Raw genomic sequence first — 5,815 nt, 5'->3', positions numbered from 1 at the left:
ACTCTTACTTGTCATTATGTTTAAATGAACTATTACCTTAATAAATCTTATAGTTATTTATTTTTCTCAAGCTTTCAATTGTTAACATTATAAATTACATTATATACAAATATTTGACTAAACACTTTTTTAATTAAAAATATATATAAAACAAAGAAATAGGCTTGGCCTTACACAAGTAACTTTACACACAACAACATTTTCACCTCTAATTTACAAAATTTCCACAGATTTGTTTCACAGTTTCACACTTGCTGAGCTATTGTCATAATATTTATTTATTAATTTTGCTACCAAACAAACATCATTAAAAAGATTTATGAAATTAAAAATTAAACCCATATCATAGAATCAAAAAACACTAAGCTCCATATGTGGTCAATTTCATTTTCGACTATCTGAGAAGTTATAAACAAAACCACTTTAAAAGATATAGGTAAAAAACAAAATCTTGATAAAAAATTAAACTTGACTCTCAAACACTCATTAAAATATATAATTTGTTAAAGCTATAAAAAATCATTAAACGACACAAGAAATCACTTAAAAGAATCTGTCGAATAGAAAACATTGACTACTGCATATTTGGCCAATAAAAACTGTCACATTAAATAAACTCAAAACAGCAGCTGAAATTCTTTACAGAAGTTTTCTGTTTAATTAAACGGTTTGATAAACAGCATTTTGTTTTGAAATGCAAATTAATGTTAGAATTTTTATTGGACAATTAATAAAAAAGACAGCAGTTAAATAATAACCAGACACTTGTTTCATGTTATTCTCTACACAAGCAATGAAATTTAGAAGCTGCAATTCTTTTTAATTTAAAATTTCAAATAAAAAAGGTAAAGTTTTTAAGTTAATTTCAAAGTCTGTTTTGTTTAGCTGGAATATTGTTAAAGGTATCCTTTATTTTCTTATATCTTTATTATTTTCTTTTAAGATTTTATCATCAGGATGCAAAACAATATGAAGAAATACAAGTAAGAAACTATAGTCGGGCGTGGGCGATCATATGATACCCTACACCAATTGTTGAATATTGCATAGCATCCAAATAATGTCTGTTCATGTATGGGTATGCAAATAATTTTAACAAATTATATTGGAAATTGCGAGCTGTAGCATGCACACAAGGTTTACACTGTTACAAAGACGGTCATAGCTTAATCGAATCAGAAAGTGATTCTGAACCGACTGCTATACTTAAGTACAAATATTTTTGAGTGTTACAAACATCAGTACATTGTGTCGATTTTGGATAGATAGTAGTACGTAGTTAAGAGATAAAAGACCCAAATCGGAAGGTCCAGTTGTAGTTGTAGGGGCTAGGGCAGAAAATGAGTCGATCCTTATAAAATTTATTGTTATGAATTATGTTTATATAAAACTTATTTCTGCCAAATTTCATCGTGATACTATGGACATTCAAGTCGTTTTCTGAAAGGGACTTTGTATAGAGGCTAGGGTTAAATGAGGGTTATTTATAATTATATCAAATTTAATTATGTAGACTTTTAGATAGATAGTAGTATATTATACGTAGTTAAAAGTAAAAGGCCCAAATCGTAATGTCTGCTTGTATGGATTCTAGGGCAGAAATTGAGCCGATCCTTATAAAATTTATTGTCGTGAATTAAGTTTATATAAAACTTATTTATGCCAAATTTCATCGCGATATTAATGTTTATAAGTGAACTGTGGATGTTCAAATCATTTTCTGAACGAGACTTTGTATGGGGGCTAGGTTCAAATGAGGCCCGATCATTACTAAAATTGACAATGTTATTTAAGACTATATCAAACTTAGTTGTTCAAATTTTTGGGAAGACAGTAGTATATTTGACATAGTTATGAACTAAAAGGCCCAAAACGGAAGATCCGGCAGTATGGGGCTAGGCCAAAACTTGGGCCGATCCTTATAAAATTTACTGTCGGGATTTGTGTTTATATAAAACTTATTTGTGCCAAATTTTATATCGATACTAGTGTTTATAAGTGAATTGTGTACATTCAAGTCATGACCGATCGTTACGAAATTCTTATATAAGACTTATATAAAACTAAGTTTTGCCAATTTTTGTAGATATAGTAGATCATTTAACATAATTATGAGGTCAAAAGCCCTATTCGGGGGGTCCTGTTATATGGGGGCTTGGTGAAATAATGGACCTATTTCAACTATTTTAAATAGCGTTCGTCATTGGACCCAAAGAGGCACACGTTCGAAATTTATGAGCTGTAGAGTGCGCATAAGGTTTACATGGACACAGACGGACGGGCATAGCTTTATCGACTCAGAAAGTGTTTCTGAGCCGATTGGTATACTTTAAGATGGGTGTAGGACCAATATTTTTGGGCGTTACAAACATCAGTACAAACGCATAATACCCTACCCACTATAGTGGTGTAGGGTATAAAAACTAATATACAAACATACATAGATATTGTATTGTAAAAAATGTAAAAAGAAATTTGACGGACTGACAGAAAAACAGAGTTTGTATTGCCCTTCGTTTAGTGTTTTTAGGTAAATTATTATAAAAATTCCTTTAGATTTATTAGACAAACAAAAAAAAAGTACCATAAAATTCCATTTGGACATAACCCAAATTTCACTTTGACTTACATGGGACCATAACCCCCTAAGTCAGAAAATGACTTTAAGGGTTATAACTTTTTTTAAAATGTATCTTACAATATATAATGTAAAATATAGTATCTTTGAGTATCTTACTTATCCAGTTTGAGATTCCGGTAGCACCTTAATTCTCCGATTACTGAAATAATACTAAGATGAGAGCAGTCTACCAAAGTAATATGCTTCCGATGTTTAAACAGATTTTGCTAGGACCAATAGGTGAAAAGTTACACTCATTTGAAAAAACCCTATATGACCGTAATGTCCAACTTTGACTCCCTCAAACTCCGGCAGTGCTTGACCGATATAGCTGAGTTTTGTACGTCTGTTACTAACCTTAGTGAAAATTTCATCCATCTGTGTTTTAAGTTGGCTCACTTGACACGAAACTGCCCATATATATTCTCAGATATTATATTTTTTCGAATACATATGAGGTAATAAAATCAAATGATACCCTTTCCATCGTTCTAATCATTATGATATAACCATCATTATTTACACATATACAATTTATTCTAACCAAACTCAAAGTATTTATTAAATTCTCAAACTCCTAACACTCCAATACAATTATTCTCTTACATACTTAGTCACCACACCAAACAAGTCTATTTACAAATATAGGTCAACTGCAATACAAAGCAGGTCTATTGCCAACAAACACCATTTAACAAAGATAATTTCAATCCATTTACGACATTTTATTACATTATAATTATTATCTTCGTAATGTTATTTTCTTTTAATTTCTTACTTTCAGCTACTAACCACAAAATGCAACTAAGGAACACCCAGGTTGACACCTTATAATCAAATTACAAACAAAAACCCACTATGTTGTTTGTTGCACACATTATGTGACGCTACGGTTGTCGATATTTTAGATGTCATCTACTGTAAGTAAGTAAATTTATGTTGCAACTCCTACAATTTCTTCGTTAACTTTTTGCTACTTTTCTTCTTCATAAGGCGCATTTAGTTGACAACACACCAACCAATCAACAGTCAATTAATTTCAATTATACAAGCTTTCAAATACAATTTATGAAAGTCACTTTAGGATACAACAACGAAAAGAAAGAAAGTAACAAAAAAAGCGGAGTAATAAGAAAACAACAAATCAGCCTGTAAAAATAAAAAACCAAATGTTAAAATTAAGTGAAAAAGCCCACATAAGCAAATGTAGAATGAAGTTACAGTTGTCCCCAGGATAGTAAGTAATTGCAAAATTATACATTAACATTTTAGTTATAGATATGAAATAAATTTTATACAAATGCCAAATTTAAGACTTTGACAGGTTTATATTAATTTCGATCATGTGTTTACCAAATATTGATATGCCGGGGATATCTGTATCTTTGATACTGAGTAAGGAGACAAGGATAATTTTTATTCTTCAATGTATACACATTTTCAATTTTGTACGAGTACTATATGAATAAATGTGAAATAAATGCAAAGACTATGTTAAAAACATCATAATACACTTGTGTATTTAGAATCGTATATATGAGTATTAGGGCGAATATTTTTATATAAGAGAAGTACTTACTCGTCAGGTTTTTGTGACACTTGCTCTAATACAGATAAGAAAATATCGGAATAAAACGTACTGACATGTCCATGGGATAGACTCTAGACTATTTCACAGTCTAATCAACAGAATAGTCAATAGTCCATTCAATTTTTCATGGCCGAATATGATACAGAGCTCACTTTGATATGTCTCTTTTAAAATTCAATACAGCTTATATCGCCCTAGAATCTAGCGAGCTAGCGAGCGAGCGAGCGAGCGAGCGAGCGAGCGAGCGAGCGAGCGAGCGAGCGAGCGAGCGAGAGCGAGCGAGCGAGCGAGCGAGCGAGCGAGCGAGCGAGCGAGCGAGCGAGCGAGCGAGCGAGCGAGCGAGCGAGCGAGCGAGCGAGCGAGCGAGCGAGCGAGCGAGCGAGCGAGCGAGCGAGCGAGCGAGAGAGAGAGAGCGAGGAGCGAGCGAGCGAGCGAGCGAGCGAGCGAGCAGCGAGCGAGCGAGCGAGCGAGCGAGCGAGAGAGCGAGCGAGCGAGCGAGCGAGCGAGCGAGCGAGCGAGCGAGCGAGCGAGCGAGCGAGCGAGCGAGCGAGCGAGCGAGCGAGCGAGCGAGCGAGGCGAGCGAGCGAGCGAGCGAGCGAGGAGCGAGCGAGCGAGCGAGCGAGCGAGCGAGCGAGCGAGCGAGCGAGCGAGCGAGCGAGCGAGCGAGCGAGCGAGCGAGCGAGCGAGCGAGCGAGCGAGCGAGCAGCGAGCGAGCGAGCGAGCGAGAGAGGCGAGCGAGAAGAAGCGAGCGGAGCGAGCGAGCGAGCGAGCGAGCGAGGGAGCTTATCATTATCTATCTATTATCTATACTACGATATAATCGTATATATAATCTATCTATCTATCTATCTATCTATCTATCTATCATCTATATATCTATCTATCTAGCTATCTATCTATCTAATCTATCTATCTATCTATCTATCTATCTATCTATCTATCTATCTATCTATCTATCTATTATCTCTCATCTATCTATCTTAGTCCAGCAGAGGCCATTCAAAAATCAGGAAAAACGAATAGATGGATAAACTAATTCGAGGTGAAAGGTTAAAATTACGTCTAAGATACTGAAGTAGGGAAGTAATGCTATAATTCCAATATCGCCGTGTGTTATTCAATTAATTCCCGTAAAGACTTAAAAAACACCCCTAATAAAAATTTAAAGTAAACAGTTTATATACAGATGAATCAATGTATGTTATCTTATGTAGTATTATTAAACTTAAGTAAGTATCTATAAGATTGCTGCAAAATTATAGTTGTTGTTGCAGTTCTCATCGTGGCTATAGTTTGTGGTTATTTTAACTAACTGAGTGTTAAAAGACTCTACGATTATGTTCAGTGGACAAAAATAACAACAAATGCAACAATTTAGCACTGCACCAATGTCTTTATGAGTGCAACACATGATTGTATCCACTCATACTGATACTACGTGGATGTGTGCCCCCCCTCTTGTTGTATGAGATTCTTCAACACTACTCTGGTTTGCAAACACTAGTCGAGTGTTGTCGTTTGTTCTTGTAGAATTGTGGTCAACATTGGTGGCTTCTTAAATTTGTTGGCATAAAATAAATATTAATAAAAAACGGCAAACGAAA

The sequence above is a fragment of the Lucilia sericata genome, unplaced genomic scaffold (genome assembly GCF_015586225.1).
Source record: "Lucilia sericata isolate MDLA Ls3-8-SP2 unplaced genomic scaffold, ASM1558622v1 Contig002407F_arrow, whole genome shotgun sequence".
Classification (NCBI taxonomy): Eukaryota; Metazoa; Arthropoda; class Insecta; order Diptera; family Calliphoridae; genus Lucilia; species Lucilia sericata.
Note: the sequence above shows the minus strand (reverse complement) of the source record.